The sequence below is a fragment of the Polypterus senegalus genome, chromosome 2, assembly GCF_016835505.1.
Source record: "Polypterus senegalus isolate Bchr_013 chromosome 2, ASM1683550v1, whole genome shotgun sequence".
In the NCBI taxonomy this organism is placed as follows: Eukaryota; Metazoa; Chordata; class Cladistia; order Polypteriformes; family Polypteridae; genus Polypterus; species Polypterus senegalus.
In genome coordinates, this window is record NC_053155.1 from 288,833,280 (window position 1) to 288,852,463 (window position 19,184).

General features: G+C 37.6%; 1 protein-coding gene across 1 annotated transcript in view; it reads left to right on the forward strand.

The window, feature by feature from the left end:
• Nucleotides 1-19,184, forward strand: part of LOC120523980 (beta-1,3-glucosyltransferase-like) — a 452,278-nt gene that overhangs the window by 425,942 nt on the left and 7,152 nt on the right. The gene's annotated exons all lie outside the window — the stretch shown is intronic.

Sequence of the window (19,184 nt, forward strand, 5' to 3'; positions counted from 1 at the left end):
AGCTGTCCAATGCACTAGCGAGGCCTTATCTGGAGTACTATGTACACATAAGGCCTATGTATTACAAAATAAAGCCATAACAATACTAGAGAAGTACAGAGGAGAACCGCTAAATTGATTCCAAGACAGCAGTGTATGAGGTGTGAGGGAAAGTTACAAAAACTGAGTCTTTTCAATTTAACTCAATGGAAGTTAAGATGACAGATGTTTTCAAATTTATAAAAAGAATTTGTCAAATGGATTTTAGCTGCTACATGGAAATGATTCTTCAACAAGAACACAGGAGCACAGATGGAGTGTAATTAAGGGTAAATTTCATACAAATTTTTTACTGATAGTACTTGTGGGATTTTCAAACCTCAGCTATATGATGTTTTACAATGGTTGGGTAAATAGGGATTGACAATTTTTTGTTCTCATATTCTATATTCTTAGGTGTATTCTTCAATGGTTATATTTTGCCAGTAATTCTACAGTATGGCATACATTTAACAAAGTAAAGCTAACAAATTACACAAAATGGATCATGTATTCCCAGTAATTCTATGTAGTTGTGTGCTGTATATGATAGATAACTTATTTATAAAGAAAGATAATAAATCTATAAAAAGCTAATCAAGTGTGGCAAAGATTTTATTCCCTTGGTAGGTACTGTGTGCGGATTTGTGCTACCAACCCTCTGGAAATATGTGTCCAAAAAACCTGAATTTTAAATTGAGAGAAAGTCTGCCTTTAGAAAGTACTCATTTGATAGTTTTACTAATAATGACAGTCTCATTCATGCCTGCATTACTTGCTTCTTTGAAGTGATAACTAAAGCTATAAATTAAAATCCAATTACTACAAACAGAAAAAGACAACAGATCACATAAATAATAACTTTGAATATTCCTTTAGTTTTTTTTAAAGAAAACTTTCCTCATTCTGTGATTTTTTTACATTTGTTTTAATATGTCTATGATTTTTTTTGCTGCTGTTCTCAAAAAAAATCTAATCTGACATGCTGATTTTATTTTTTTATGATAGAAATATTAACTGTGCGTTGTATTCTCAAATTCATATCATTAAATCATTCAGATGTATGTACTTTACAGATTTTAATTAGATATCCTACAAATAAGTTCTTTAGAAGTAAACTTCATTATTATTTACTCTAAAATTAAATCCTTTGACAATCAAGCATAACCTATTGTGAAAGCATTTTAGTTATATATTTTTTTTTCTTTTTAAACATTTATTGTTTTAAAGTATTTTTACTTACCAAGTTTGAGTAAAAGTTTACACAATGTGTTAGGTTTGCTAACAAGTGAGATGAAGAGAATACAGTACATTTTGTGAAATTGTTGGTCAAAGGTCACGTGTGTATTGTGAAGCTGAAATTTTTAATGTGTTTCTTCTTCTTCTTGTAATTATTGTATGTGCTTATGACGCAAAACTTGGTTGCTAGCACATCTTCAATTAGATTAGATTATTAATCCCAAGGAGAAATTTAGATGCATACAGCAGCAGAAACATAAAAAGATACAGACTCACAGGACAAAGGATGCATGAATCAATAAATATATATTGTACAAAAATTGCAAAATGAACTTAAATGGAATAAATACTTAGTTTGGGATGTCAGGAGGAAGCATTGAATTGCTTGATAAGTATCTGGTAGAAAAGATCCCCAAAGGTGCTTCTTAGCTCACCTTGGAGGAGTGAGCCTATGGCAGAAGCGCTCTAGATAGATAGATAGATAGATAGATAGATAGACGTGAATCCTGGTCTCCTTACTGAGAAGCAGCAGTGCTACCATACTGACCCAACATGAATTAGACGATCTACAAGTCTACGACTTAAAGTTTAAATCCAAACGATATATTCAATCTCTTTTTGCTGTTCCGTTATTTCACCAAGTAAATTTCCATTTGTTTGTGCTAATGCGATTTTTACTATCCTTTTTTTTAAACTTTCGAATTTTCGTACTTCCATTATCTGTAACCTGCTCTGCATGTGTGCTGCGCCATCGTTTTTGAATTCTCTACAACTTTCTACTTTTTCATCTACTCTTTGTTTTATTTCCAGCCCCGGCGTGGTTAAATCTCTTGGCACAAAGACTCGTATTGCGGGACGTGAAAGTGTTTCCCTGAGAAAATCACGTCTTGTCTCCTTCCAACCTTCTAAGATTTTTTTTTTATAATAGAGAGATATTTCCAATGAGGCTATTTACATGAAATTCTCACCAGACATTGGTTTTAACACAAGACCTCCACAAATGTAAAGAATTCACAATATTAAAAGTCATAAATAAAAGTATGTGTAATAAGGTGTAATGTCACAGGGAAAAATTTTGAACAAGCAAAGACACAAGGCAAGGAAGGGCAAGGAACCAGCTGAAATCTGTAAGGAATTAGAAAGCAAATCCATCTCTTGTATATCCAAATTAATATTAGCTGGGTTGATATATATTAATTTGCTATATAAAGGGGTTTTGCTGCCAAAGTGTCACACAAGAAACTTCTCATGATGGGTAAAAGCAAAGAGCTCTCCCAAGACCTTGGCAATATAATTGTAGCAAACCATATTGATGGAACTGGTTACAGATGTATTTCAAAACCTCTGAATCTATACTAATAAAAGGAAAAGCCCTCACTGACTGACTGACTGACTGACTGACTCACTCACTCACTCACTCACTCATCACTAATTCTTCAACTTCTCGTGTAGGTGAAAGGCTGAAATTTGGCAGGCTCATTTCTTACAGCTTACTTGCGAAAGTTAGGCAGGTTTCATCTCGAAATTCTACGCGTAACAGTCATAACTGGAACCTAATTTCGTCCATATACTGTAACAGCCTGCAGCTCGGGTGCCGTGTGAGGCGGAGTTGCGTCTCGCATCATCATGCCTCCCACGTAATTGAGTGCCTGCCCATATAAGGTCAATATTCACGGGTGAAGGACTGTGTTTAGCATATTCATAAGTGCAGCTACTGCAGAAACCCTCCCACAGCGAAAGTGTGAGAGAAATTTTTAAGTGCCGGGTCTGAGCTAAAATTAAATAAAGCTGTGGACATTGCAAGATCGCACAAGATATTCGCGAGATACAAGTTTAATCCAATGGTTGTGCTGCTTCCAGACATGTATTTTCGTATTAAAGCATTTAACCAATCTCATTTCAGCCGTCATTTGTTGCCAGGCAGAGAGGCCTTAACAATCTATTCTGCAGGCCCTCTAACACAAAATAAATGTCGATTAAACTGTTACTTCAACCAGTTGGTGTCAGTAGGGCCCTCTAGCAGGCGTACAGCAACGTCATCGTATTCAGACCCACTGATTGGATAGAAGCCGATATGAGGAACTCTACGAGGCCACTGAACACCCCGCAGGCGCTCCGAGCACAAGATCCTCGCTCGCACTATGGCCAACTCCATGGCAGGATTCTGGACAATATTATTTGCCAGACACAGACCAGATTTCAAGACCACAAAAAATGGATGTTTGTCATGCTCCTTGACCCCCAGAATTTTCAGGAATACAAGAAAAATTTCCCGCATGCAGCCTTCTTCAGTTTAACACAAGAGCCACGCAGCAGTTTTTGATCTGTCACAGCTAAAAACAGAACTGACTGTAATGTATGCCATGGATGATTTTGCAGGAAAACTGATCTCCTTGACTTCCTTCATCAGAAAATTCTGAATGAGGCAGCTGTACACATTGTTATATTTGGCGGTGACCATTCCCGTGTACACTGCTTCTGTCGAGCGGACATTTTCAGCCCTAAAGCGAACTAAAACTTATGCCAGAAATACGACAGGGCAGGTTCGACTTTCAGCATTAGCTTCGATGGCGAGAGAAAGGGACTTTTTGATGGAACTGAAGTGCACAGATAATCTGTACGACAGAGTAATTGAACTGTTTTTGAGGAAAGAGAGGAGGATGGATTTTGTTTACAAATAATCCGAATTTTTGGTGAGTAAAATGTTGCGATTTTTCTAAATAATATTGCAAGTTTATTATTGATGTGTTTTATGTGTGTCGCGGCTGTAGCTGCAGTAGAAAGGAACTTGTTCATCCCTGGTTTGTCTATTCAATAAAGGCATTTATTGTGGCTACAGGAGTTATCTATCTGTGATGCAGCGGCTCTTTATACTGTATTTCTGCATATTAAGATGGTTTTTATAACCATAAATTAGTTTTTGAGGGGTTGATTCAGATGGAGCACTACTGAAGGCCTAGGTGTGAAATGCACGGTCCGCCACTGGACCAGATGATACGTAAATTTGATGAACATTACAATCCGAAAATAAACGAAACTGTAAAGAGGTTCAGATTATACTTCTCCCAGTGCATCTCTCTAAATCCTCCGTGCGGGAACATTATCATAAGGCTTAACAATCTTATTGCGTAGTGAACACTTCGATGAATGAAACCTGTTATCTTTACAACGGTTGACAAACACGGAATGTAACTTCAAAACAACACGTCCTCCAAATACAAACCTGATTGAAAGAAATAATGATAATCAAATCCTTGATGACAGCAACACTCATAACAGTGACAAAGCAATCACATTGGCAATCAGATTATGTTATTTTTAAAATGTTTCTTTTTCTTTTTCATAACTTCTTTAACACACTACTTCTCCCTGAAGCAGGGTATTTTATATATATATATATATATATATATATATATATATATATATATATATATATATATGCTGATCTACATACTGTGAAATAAACGAACCACACGCTGTGGCATTAGCCGACTTGCTGACCAACCACAAGCGGTACCTGGTAGGTAACCACCCATATAGTCAGATTGTGATTCGGACTACGAATGCCTTGAATGTAATTACCCCGATCGCTCTCTCTCTCTCTCTCTCTGTGTAGCACAGCCCCCCTCTGTCAACAGCAAGTGCTCGCTCGCTCTCTCTCTGCACAGAGGGGAACATTTGAACAAATCTGAAATTTATTTAAAAACCAACCACAAGCAACCAAAAAAGTAACAAGATCATGCTATTTTAGCCTTACAGCCCGATCGCCGTAAACACTTTTTTTAAAATGAGTTTTAAGCACAGCAGAAGAAGGGAACATTTGAAAAAAGAGAAAAGTAACATTGCAACTAATCACGCAATGAACAACTCCATCTGTAAACACTTTAATGAGTTTTAAGCACAGGGAAAAAAGCGAACATTTGAAAAAAGAGAAAAGTAACATTGCAACAATTCACGCTACAAATTGAAAAATTAACTTTTGAAAAATCTGTAATACAAAAACCACCAAGAAAACTAACCTTGCATGAGTCAAGTTCTGGCATGAAGTGAGGAGGAAGAGTCTGGCTCCACAATGGAGGGATGTTTTCCTTCAGGTGTTTTCTCTCTTGTGATTTCTTGGGTTTCTGGTGTTTTTAGCTGTTTAGCTGGTGGGAGCGAAAGCCTCATGCAGCCATTCCAAAAACAAAGTCCTTGTGACCTAACCCTTCGTGTTTGCCCTCCACATTACTGGCAGTCTGGCTTTGTTTACATTGTGCTGCTTGAAAGCACGTGGGTTCCCAACTTGGTAAATAAGTAAACTGGTAAACAATTTTTCCACCTCTTCCAGCACTTGAAGCCTCTGCCTGGTTAACGCTGTAACTCCTTCTGCAATATCAGCTGCTTTAATACTGTAGATTCTTTCTGTATTAGAATAGTTGAAATCGTAGATTTTGATTTCTTGTATTCGGCGGCAAGATCAGTAACACGAACGCCACGCTCAAACTTTTCAATAATTTCTTTCTTTACTTCGATTTCAATTTTCTTCAAAACTTTCTTCTCACCACTCTTCACTTGCTTAGAAGCCATAGTTAACTGCAAAAGCACACAAAATACTGTAGAGCACAAAGAGAGTCCAGGTAAAGCACGCATGTCTGACTGAGAACAATGAACAGGGAGCGGCTCTGCTTAAATGAACCAGCCAGGCAGGCACGCGGCTCTCTCTCTCTCTCTCTCTCTCAGCTGTATCCCCCCCTCCCCCTCAGCAGAAGGCAGGCAGTACGTGCACACGAACCATCCCCCAACTCCACACCCCAGCTCAGGCAGGCAAACACATGCAGCAATCTCCCCCTCCCCAGCAGGCACGTGGCTCGCTCGCTCTCTCTCTCTCTCAGCAGCAGGCAGGCAGTCAGACCGAGAACAATGCAACTCTCTGGCTTGTTCTCTCAGCAGCAGGCAGGCAGTCAGACCGAGAACAATGCAACATGTGCATTTGGAGCCTCGTTACGCTACCAAACCGAAATCATCAGATATTTGGAGCTCAGGCGTGTGTCCATTGTCCTTGCTAGGTCTAACAGCACAGTGGATAGACTCAAGTTTTAAGTTGCAAAAGCAGTTTTGCACGCTAAGCAGCTTGTGGCTCGCACTCAGGAGAGTGCATCGCTACAGCTATAGAGGAAATGTTAAATGAATGGAAAATTTCAAAAATCAAAGTTCATGTTGGCGTAGTATTAGTGATGCAGTGGCTGTCAAACCGAATTCAGCGAGCATGACCTGGAAACTGGCTTGTTCGTGCAACACTGCTGGATCCAAGATATAAAGACAGGTATGGAATTTTTTTTAATGTGTGTGTTTGTGAGAGGGGGAGAGGGAGAGTGTGTGGTGAGAGAGAGAAAGAATGGGATAGAAAGAGAGAGAGAGTGTGTGTGTGTGTGTGTGTGTCAGTGAGAGAGAGCTAAATACCGTTCCAGATACTTCACAAGTGTAGAAATCTCAAACCAGGCAAAAGCTGCTTTGATCGTAGAGGTGAGAAAGATGGAGGAAGTGTTTAAAAGTGTGGTTGCTCTGTGAACCGAGGCAAAAGTTTGGTGAACTTTTTGCTCGTGAACTGAGTTGTACATGAACCGAGACATTCCACTGTATGTGGATATGTATGTATATGTATATATGTATATGTATATATATGTTTATGGTGCTGGTCCGTCAAATGTGTGTGTATGTGTGTATATATATATATATATATATATGTATGTTTAAAAAGACTATATATATTTGTATGATATCCAAATTCACAATATCGGTATATATATATATGTCTGTATATATATATATATATATATATATATATATATATGTATGTATATATATATATATATATATATATAAATATATATATGACAGCAAAACTCATAACAGTGACAAAACAATTACATTGAGAAGCATTTTGCGTTATTTTTAAAATGTTTCCTTTTCTTTTTTATTAATTCTTTAACACACTACTTCTCCGCTGTGAAGCGCGGGTATTTTGCTAGTCTTCCAATAAGCACCATTGGAGCCATTATCCAGAAATGGAAGGAACATCACTCAACTATCACCCAGCCATACACCAGAGTTCCTCACAACATTTCTGACCAGGGAGTCAGAAGGATAATCAGAAGAGTAGCCCAAGAACTAAGGACCACTTCGAAATAATACACACAGAGATGGTTAATCTCTAGCACTTTAAACCACACAAGTGCCTTAGGAATATTACATCCTGTTACTCTTCTGGTACTAAAAGAGACTTATTTATTGTCGGCACAAACAACATATGTTTTAAATATATATCAAACGTAAATATTACTTCAATCTCTAGGAATATATTCAAACATACAAAGGCTCAACATCCTTGGCTATAGGCCATTTATCAACCAAGAATGCCTTACTTTATGTACTGCTCCCTACTATTGGGTGGAGCTCACACCCTCAGCCTTAATAAATTTTGCTGCTCGCAGTATGTGGCAAATTTTCGGCTGCACCAGGTGCTCAAAGAAATCTACCTTATTACTTCAATCACTCTAGACATGAAGACAAAGCATATAAAATTCTAAAGCAGAGTGGCATTTATTACATGAATAATTATACCAAGTATAACAAAAAAATAATAGAAAATAACACTGATAGTAAAGTCTGAATATATGTACAATACAATACAATACTATTTATTTTTGTATAGCCCAAAATCACACAAGAAGTGCTGCAATGGGCTTTAACATGCCCTTCCTCTTGACAACCCCCCAGCCTTGACTCTCTAAGAAGATAAGGATAAACTCCCAAAAAAAAAGCCCCTGTAGGGAAAAAATGGGAGAAACCTTGGGAAAGGCAGTTCAAAGAGAGACCCCTTTCCAGGTAGGCTGGGCGTATAGTGGGTGTCAAAAAGAAGGGGGTTAATGCAATACAATACACAAAGCAGAACAAATCCTCAATACAGTATAAAAATAAAAATTTTACATGTACCTAGCAGAATTTAATAGTAGATGATATCACATAATATGATTTGGATTTGTTTAGAGTCCTGGAGATCTCAGCCATCAAGCTGCCTCCCCCATTTGGCCATTCCACAACTGAAACAGCGCTGGGCCAGCCAATCTGATGAAAGGACCCCTCTACCCCATGATTCCTGCAATGCGCCATCAGGGATGACTTTACTTTAGGCAGGCAAAACAACTTGGCACTAAGTCAGTGGCGTTGCTGGGGGGTGCAAGGGGGAACATCTGTCCCCATGCGCAGCATCCAGGGGGCGCCAAATTGATGTTACGAAATTTTTGCATGAAATGTTTTGCATTCTTAAATGCACTAAAAAGTAAATAAAAAACATTTGCATACTCAGTCCATCACTCCATCAGTATGAGGATATCTTTTTCCTATTTTTTTTGTCTCTTTCTGATTTCAAAGCACGTATTAGTTCTATATACCCAACAGACAATAATTTATACCTTCCACTGCTCTTATATTCTTGACATCCACCCAGAAACATTTTTGACATTATTAAACAGGTCGCACGACTGACATAAGGCATTAGTGTATCATTGTCTAAATTGTTGCAACCGCCATTTCTGTGTGCCAAGTGATTTGTGTTCATGTGTTTGATAGAAAATTGATTGGACTGTGGTGAAGTATTCTAGTAGATGGCTGCAAAAGTCTAGACATTTCCCCATCATATTTTCATACGAATAAATTGTAAGTAATGCAGTTTTTATAAATATTTAATTATTTTGCTTTATAATTTGCTATATACTTTCTTTAAAATCATTTTTTCTTACAAAAACTAATGATGGATTTAGATTTTAAAGCCCCAAGGCGGCATTATCATTTTTAGAGACTTATATGAAATGTTTTTCTTAAAATACTATTATTTTATATACATTTTTAAAAATTTTCTTTCCCTTCCCCATTGCGTTTTGGCAAACAGGAGGGGGCGCGAAATCTTCAGTTGTTCCCTAGCTACGCTTCTGCACCAAGTGCCAAGAAGAGAAATAGCATAGGTGAGGGTTAGTAACAAATTATAATTATCATGTTAGTAATGTTTTAGTGCTGATAACTAGCAACAGAGATGCAATATGTACAGTTAATCAGCAGCTCAAGTCAGGATATGCTAAACTGAAGTAGTGAGTCTTCAGCCGGGATTTAATAGTTGAGACCAAAGGGGCATCTCTTATAGTAGCAGGCAGACAATTCCACAGTTTAGGGGCCCTGTAACTAAAAGCTCAACCTCCCACTGTTATTTTATTAATCCTTGGAATCATAAGCAGACCAGCATCTTGAAATCTTAATGTGCACTCTGGTTTGTAAGTCATGATAAGTTCAGACAAGTAAGCCGGACCTTGGCCATTTAATGCTTTATATGTTAAAAGGAGGATTTTGAAATCTGCCCTAAACTTAAGCATAATTTGGAAAACTTTGTAATGTATGCTTTAAATGACATGCTAGAGTCAAAGATAACTCCTAGATTGTGGGCTGATTCAGTAAAATTAATGGTGATTCCAACGGAGTTAAATGATAACAAAATATTGTTGTGATCAGCGTCATTCCCTCCAACAATTAACATCTCTGTTTTATCTGTATTTAAATTCAAGTAGTTCTCATCCATCCACTCCATTAATTCACTAACGCAGCTCATTAAAGACAACACTGGAAAAACTTCATTTGATCTGAATGAAAGGTATAACTGGGTGTTATCCGAAAATGAGTGAAAATTAACATTATGTTTCCTTATTATAGATCCCAGTGGAAGCATGTAAAGTGAAAACAGTAAAGGTCCCAATACTGAGCCCTGTGAGACACCATATCTCACTACTGTGTATAATGATGGAGTGCTGTCAGCACATTTCTATACATATTGGAATCGATTTAATAAATAAGAACTAAACCAAGCGAGCACAGTGCCTGTAAGGCCAACATTATTTTGTAGCATGTGCAGTAAAATAGAATGATCAATGGTGTCAAATGCTGTACTTAAGTCTAACAACATAATTACAGTGGAGTTTCCTTCATCAGAGGATATCAGAATGTCATTTACAACCCGCGTTAGTGCCGTTTCTGTACTATGACCAGTGCGGAAACCAGACTGGAATTTCTCAAATAAATTGTAATGCGTAAGATGTGACTGAAGCTGATTAGCAACTACTTTTTCTAGTATTTTAGAGGGAAAGGGTAAATTTGAAATAGGCCTATAATTATTTAGTATGTGTTGGTCTAGGTCTGACTTTTTACAGTAAGTAATGGTTTAATGACTGACACTTTTAGTGCATCAGGTACTGTGCCATGCAATAATGAACTATTGATAATGTTTAGAATAGGCGCTGCAAGAACATCCATTGCACTTTTTACTAGTTTTGTTGGCACTGGATCTAGGGAGCAAGTAGTGGGTTTCATTTTAGAATTTAAAGTTAAGACTTCCTGCTCAGTTACAGGATTAAAATGACTAAAGTTCTGAATGCAACGTGAGGCAGGGTCTGCTAAGCTAGTCTGCAGTTTGTACTGTGATGCTGAGATCTGGGATCGTATATTTTTAATTTTCTCATAAAATCTGTACTGCTAATATCTATTGGTATTTTGCACTGTAGATCTGAATTCCCATTTGTTAATTTAGCAACTGTTCTAAACAGTACCAGAAGATTTTTATTATTGCTATCTATTATTGTAGAATAGTATTCTGAGTGAACTTTAAAGAGAGCTTTTTTATATTTTTTAACACTCTCTGTCCATGCAATTTGAAAGACATGTAGCTTTGTTGTTCTCCATCTGCGCTCCAGTTGTCGACAGTCTAATTTAAGAGGGCGAGTGTTTTCATTAAACCAAGGAGAGTTTCTATGTGCTTTGATCACTTTTGTTTTAAGGGGAACCAGAGTAACTGTGTCCAGAGCATCTGCCAAGGTCACATTATAATATGGTGTTAGCTAATCTGAATTATTTTCCATTATTTTTACATTTGATGTTAACTGATCTAAATGGTTTTCCACACAATTACTCAAGGTATCTATAAATTTTGAAGCAGAATTACAATCTAGATGTCACACTGTCTTTGTTTTAATCTGTGAGTGCATTGGCAAGGGCAGAACTAAATCAAATGTAATTAAGAAGTGATCGGAAATAACTTAATTTAATGGAGTAATATTTAAATTTTGAATTTCAACTTTGTAAGTTATAATTAAATCTAATGTGTGGTTATGATTATGAGTTGGACCTTTGACAATCTGACAAAATCCTACTGAATTTAACAAATAAGTAAAACATTTGCTAAAAGTGTCAGTTTCCACATCAATGTGTACATTAAAATCCCCCATCAGAACTACGTGATCATAATTTATAGCCAAATCAGATAGAAGGTTGCTAAATTCAGTCATGAACAATGAATATGGCCCTGGTGGTCTGTAGACTAGCACTATAATTGTGTTGGAATCTGTTTTAATATTTAAAATGAATGCCTCAAAGGATGTAAAGTTGCCTTTTTAGATGTGATCTGTATTTTGTAACAATGAATTATTCCAAGGCCTCCTCCTCGACCAAAATCTCTAGACTTATGAAGGAACGAGTACCCATCTGGTGACGCTCAGCTAGGGAACAGTGTCACATTTACTAAGCCAGGTTTCAGTGAGAAGACACAGATCAGATTTTGTACTTAATATAATATCATTTACCAAAACAGCTTTAGTGCCAAGAGAGTGAATGTTCAATAAACAGCATTTAAAACTGCATGGTTCTTTCTGAACTGGTGATATATTTTTTGTTTTAATTTGAATTAAATTTCTATTACAGATGCCCCTGGTGGAGGGTCTGGTTTTATCCCTTGGTCTAATTATACACCTTATTTTTGGTTATCAATTAATTTAAGGTTTGTATCAAGACTAAATTTACTGGATGCCCCACAACAGGGATTATGGGTAACAGCTTCAGGAAAATAACAGGTGGGATAAACAACAGCCTGTGATTTAAGATCACATGACTGCAGCCTGGATGGTGCTCTAATCAGTCAACCAGGCAGTTTTGCTGCCATATTTTGGGATAATACATAACATCCCTCCAGTTAGGATGAAGACCATCTCTTCTGAAAAATCCAGGCCTTTCCCAAAAATCATCCCAATTGTTCACAAATGCTATGCTTTTATTTGCACACCAGGTTTCTAGCCAGCAGTGAAAGGAATGCAATCTGCTATAAATCACATCCCTCTATATAATCTTGGTAAGGAGCATAGAGATTAAGTTCCTCTTTAATACCTCAGATTGCTGTAAATAAATATCATTAGTGCCAACATGCAGCAATAAGGTAGATACTTCATCGTCAGCGACACAGTCCAATACAGCCTCTATGTCCAGAAATCTTGGCCACTGCAAGCCATTTAACATTAACTGCTGGTTTAACATAGTTTGGAATTCTAACATTCCGCACTATGGAATCGCCAGTTATGAGTACTTTCTTACTCTCAGTTTCCACAGGCGCAATGCGGAGTGCTGAGAATTTGATGTGGGTCCAATTGGTGACCTGGGTGCCGAGGGACTAAATTCTGGCTTCTTAGACCCCTGTCTTACTGTTACCCACTCGCCCTGTGGCTGAATTGGTGCTCTGACTTTGACTGCGCACTGATAACAGTTGGACCTGAGAGACTGAAGCCGAATCAGAAGTAGCCAATTGTCTAATCACACAGAGTCATTCCAATTTTCGGTTTGCCTAATTGTTATCAAGTTCCTAATGCGGTCCTCCAATCTGCATATTTTCCCGACCAACTCTAAATTATTAACTAAACACTTTTAGGAGGTAAAGCTGTCTACACTGTCGGCTGGAAAACCTGAACTGTACATGCTACAGGACAAACAACATATAAACATGTCCTCAACAGGCAGAGAGCAGATAGAACTTACATTTAGCGACTTTTACAGTAAGTAATGGTTTAATGACTGACACTTTTAGTGCATCAGGTACTGTGCCATGCAATAATGAACTATTGATAATGTTTAGAATAGGCGCTGCAAGAACATCCATTGCACTTTTTACTAGTTTTGTTGGCACTGGATCTAGGGAGCAAGTAGTGGGTTTCATTTTAGAATTTAAAGTTAAGACTTCCTGCTCAGTTACAGGATTAAAATGACTAAAGTTCTGAATGCAACGTGAGGCAGGGTCTGCTAAGCTAGTCTGCAGTTTGTACTGTGATGCTGAGATCTGGGATCGTATATTTTTAATTTTCTCATAAAATCTGTACTGCTAATATCTATTGGTATTTTGCACTGTAGATCTGAATTCCCATTTGTTAATTTAGCAACTGTTCTAAACAGTACCAGAAGATTTTATTATTGCTATCTATTATTGTAGAATAGTATTCTGAGTGAACTTTAAAGAGAGCTTTTTATATTTTTAACACTCTCTGTCCATAGCTAATCTGAATCATTTTCCATTCTTTTTTGTATTAACTTTGCTGCTTCAGCACTTTCCACGTTCAGCTGAATCACTAAGAGTCCGTCAGCTTTAAATTTCCACCACCCACTGAGCGGTCGACTTTGATTTCTCACTGCCAGTTATTTCTCCTGGTCAGCTGTCGGCTTTACTTCAGTTGAACTTACTCGGGTATTTGCGAAGGGATACGTGCCTGTGGGAGATATAGTGTTTAGAAAAAGCTTCCAAAAAAGTAAAGATGTCATAAATGAATATCACAGGTGGCTTGTGATCTAGCACTCGAAGCTGTTTATGAAATGCTTTGCTAATGATCAGATGGAAATGGCCGTACATTGCTGTTGCTCTCTTCAGACGTCGCTTTTGCCCTCCTGTGACATCACTCTGTTCTCTTCTTCTGTCACTTTTATGGTGAGTTATATTTATTATAAAATTCTAAAGAGGGGTTTCGCAAAATGTAATTGCTATATGCACCTGATTGGCTGGCTGTCAATATGATGAATGAATTTGCTCAAACTCTGTCATCAGTTTGAGCATGTCCTTTTCCCAAACAATAAAGTTTTTGATTTTGCTTAGTACCTACTAGCATGTCTTCCTTTACCCACTGTCCCAGATGCACATCCTTTCCTCATGTTATAAAGTAATTGATAGCCTGAGGCATGAAAATGTCTTCCTCTTTTTCTTTGAACAGTTTTTTTTACAAGTGAGGTACAATTCAGGAAGAGGATATGCTTTTATGTGTCCTGTATTTAAGTTCATCTAGTGTTGTCTTGAGCAAAATATAATAAAAATATAGTGTGACAGATAGGGGGCGCTATCGCTCCCTTGAACCCCTGTCCACGACTCCAGACACCAGGTAAAAGTCCAATGCTTGACTTTATTTAAATGCCACAGTGCACAAAGCACCCTCTCCTCCAATATACTCATAAATAATCACAAATACAATACATCAATCCTCCACTCCCAGACGCGTTGCCACCCTTCCACCCAGCTCAGCTCGCCGTCTGGGAGCTCCCGTAATCCTTTTAAATACCCTGACCCGGAAGTGTTCTCAATCCCCAGTACATGTGATCTTGTATCACGTCAGGTAAAATGTTCTTTTCTTCACCCCGGAAGCCCGTCACTCTTCCTTTGACGAACTTCCGGGTTAAAGGGCACAAAGAAGTCTTCGGTCTCCCTCTTGCGGCCCCTGTGTTATCCAGCAGGGTCTTGTATAAAAAGTACATTTCCCATTACTTCCTGCTGGTCTTCGGGGCACCTCCATACTGCAGGGATAGGTCCATCTAGCGGCCACATCTCACAATAGGCACAACTCTGCAGATTTTGCACACCACAACACCTTCAGACTCCATTACAAAAGAAAAGACATGTTGAAACGTGTTTAAAGTTTGCTACACAACATTTGTACAATCCTATTAAATACTGGGAGAATATAGTCTGGTCAGACAAGACCAAAGTTGAACTTTTTTGCTGTCTTAGTGCACACCATGTCTGGAGGAGAAATGGCACTGCTCATCACCTGAAAAACACCATACCAGCAGTGAAGTTTGGAGGTGGAAGCATCATAGTGTGGGACTGTTTCTCATATCATGGTACTGGCAGACTTCATGTAATTGAAGGAACGATGAATGGGGCCATGTACCAAGTTGAAACAAATCTTCTGCCATCTACCAGATGATGAGTGATGAGACATGGATGGACATTCCAGCGGGACAATGATGCAAAACATACAGCAAAGGAAACTTTCAGTTGGTGTCAGAGAAAGAAAATCCAGTGGTTAGAATGGCCTGGTCAATCACCTGAATTAAATCCAATTGAACATTTGTGAAATGAACTAAAGATCATGGTTCTAAAAATTTTAAGATGGTCACTTTAGAACAATGGGTCAAAATCACACCTGAGCACTGCAGGTGATTGGTTTCTTCATACAGAAAGTGTCTTGAAACTTTCACTGCAAACAAAAGCTTCTCTACTAAATATTACATATTTTTTCCCTGTTTCATCCCACATTATTACACATACTTTTATTTATGCCCTTTAATGTTGTAAATTCTTTATATTTGTGAATTTTATGAGTTAATACCAATGTCTGGTATGACTTTCAGTTCTTTCACCTATTGTTTATGCATTCAATACTTGTTTTTCCCGTATATTCACACACACACACACACACACACACTCTATGGTCTGAACACACACCAGAATGACTAAAAAGCAAGCACATTATAAGGAAACAAAACTTCTGACTTGGCAGTCCCAGTCACAGTCAGGAATTATGCAGTCATGTTGGTCTTGGTATAAATGAGCAGCATTTCTGCTGAATGATTCATTGGCTGGAAGTACTCCTCATCCAATTTTGCCACCATCTTGTTTTTAGTAGCAGCTTCCAGTGTGTCCAAGGCAAGGTTATTATAGTTTTGCCTTTTTATATTAGTTTTTATTTTTTTTCTGACCTTACTTTGAAATTGAGTTTAGTTTTCCTTCATCATGTATTTTTAGTTTTAGTTTAGTTTTTATTTCACATTTCTATTTTATTTTTATATCTATTAGTTTCAGTTTTAGTTTTAGTAATTATGACATGATGCTTCTACGGCGTTTAGTTTTGTGTCACAATCAAACAGAGCTGTACACTTAACAGTTTTGGAAAAGAGTTTAATGTTAGTGGAAGGTTACTACACTACATGGTTTACTATCTGGTTTGTTTTGTCTGATAAAAACAAACAGAATCAAAACCAGATACTGAATATGAACGATTGTACCCAATTTTATAATTTTTAAAATATTTTCTCATGAAAAGCATGGGGGAAGAACAGGGCTCATAGACTTGAATCAGTTTGCAGACCCCATCTAGCTGTATTGGGGGAAACAAAGGAAAACAAGAATGTAGTGTCAAGGTTAGGGGCTGTGAGACTTGAATAGCCCAACATAACGTACAGTAAAACCATTATGAGCAGAGCAATAGCAGGTAATAGGAGTATGGACAGACATGAAACAACAGAGACAGCATCTGAGATTAAGAACAATATATACATTATCTAAACCTGTTTATCCAGAGTAGGATCACAGGAAACCTGGAGCCTACCACAGCAGGTTTGAATGTAAGGCAGGAAAAATCCCTGGTATGCAATATGAATAATAAGGCTGATGTTAAGAACAAAAAGAATATCCATCCACCCATTTACTAACCCGCTGAATCCGAATACAGGGTCACGGGGGTCTTCTGGAGCCAATCCCAGCCAACACAGGGCACAAGGCAGGAACCAATCCTGGACAGGGTGCCAACCCACCACAGACAAAAAGAATATGATATTTCAATTATGTGTTTTGAGAGAGAGAGAAAAACATTGAAAAAAGGGAGACAAATATTTTAAAATATAATTTTGCTAATGGATGACTTTCACAATATCAGGTATTTTGAGTTGTGGATATGAACTAAAAAAGATAAATTAATAAATATACAGTAGAATAAATACAAAACCCCATTAGCATGTATAGTTTTTCATCACTTGGCAGACTCTTTTCGCCTACCTACCTTTGTTTGTATCACTTCATTGTTAAAAGATGTTTTTAAAGCAAAGTGACTGGTCAGCAACAATATGATGATCTTGTATGATGACCTTGTCAGTCCCTCGATCAGAGCCGTTTTATTTTGAAAAACCAGGAGTGGCCCCCCCTAGACTTTCTTGTATAATCAGATATGGGGATGAATATTTGAGAAATAAACTGCAAAGGCAATGATTATATTTTTATATTATGTACTGTATATTAAAGAACCATCAACAACAAATCAAATCAAATTGATATATTGAACAATTGTTATAAAAGTAAAATCGAATAAATCAGACTCTGCAACTGCATGAATAAAAAAAAAAATTTGTATGTGTTATGTAAAGTACCACTTCTGGGTGATGGATTTGGTCCAAAAGTTAATACAGATCTACAATTGTGGTGTAACAACCACACGCAGAATTTCATCCATCCATTTAGTTGTGTTTTTGAGTTAATGTGTTTACACACACAGAGACACACACACACAATTCCAAAATACAGTATTTTTGGACTCTGGGAGGTCTATAACATCAAGATTCATCAAAATTTCGAGGCTGAATTTTTCATGATTACTATACTTTCTCATATACTTCATATATGAGAAAGTGAAAACGATTTCTCCTGTGTGAAGTGGCAGGTGATTTGCTGTCAACAAACAGTAGTCACCTGAGAAATAAACTGAAACATTACTCACTCGTGATTTTTCTGTCCATATGGTAAACATTTTGTTGACCAGCACATTCTGATTTCAGCTGTTTGAATTACGTCTTGATATACAACAAGCGCGAAGAAAGGCGGCACCTAAATCGCTTTCTATTTAACACGCTTCATGCACCTGCATTCAGCTTGCTCTGTCACTGTTAAAGTGCTTGTATTATCCTACAACCCCAAATCAGAAAAGGGTTGGACTGTATAGAAAATACACAACATGAAATAACTTGGGTTCCTACTGTCTGCAATGAAATAAAAATCAAAGAAAATGTAAGAATGACTGCATTTTTTTTTTTTTTGCATTTTCAATACTGCTTCAATTTCTTCTAAATTGGGGTTGTAGAAGGGTAAATGGAAAGTGAGACAGGATAGTTCCCTGTGGGCTCCAGTATTACACACTGCCATTTCTGACACACAGTCTCATGGCCTCACAAACTGCTGTCTTTTGGTCAGTTAGTCCATGATCCAGGGGACTGTGGGGGCATCAAGATGCAAAGCCCTTAGCCTGTTCTCTGGTACACTACATCTCAGATGAAGCTGAATGGTGTTAAAGGCACTGGAAAAATCTAAGAACATATCCTGCCTTTGTTACACCCTTTGTCCAAGGGAGAGTAGGCTCTGTTGAACATGTAGATCAGAGCATCCTCCACAGTTATTTCTGTCTGATAGGCAAAGTGCAGAGGATCAAGATTTTCTGAAACCAGAGGCTGGAGCTATTTCAGGACCAACCTCTAAATTTAGATACTTTCAACTGAATTGCTATTAATTCTTAAGTAACAACTTTAGGTTTTTCCATAATAACAAAGTGAACTAGTTTTGATGTAAATGAATGTGTAACAGCCACCACTAATGCATAGGTCATGAAATGTGCAAGGTAGTTCACATAACCAAGCAGTAATCACTGTCACAGGTAAAGTAGCTCTGTCTGCAGAGAACTGTTTAGCTAAGTAGTAGAAACCACCGCTTGCAGTTCCTAGCATCCCAAGTGAAGTGTCCCAGCTATGTAGTTTCAGGGAATATATTTGTTGGGTTGGAGAGGTGACAATCTGAGCAGTCCGTCAGCAACAACAACAAATCTCTACTTTGGGATGGTGTGTTCTCGTGATGTCTTTGTACCTTTTGTAACTCTACTGTTCCAATTCTAATTGAACTCCAATATAGGGTGTTTAAGTATAAAATTGACAGGCTCTACTTACCTGTAGTTCACTATAGTTTTAACTAGATGTGTTTTGTCACTTACTGTAAAATAAACAGAACTTGTTCATAA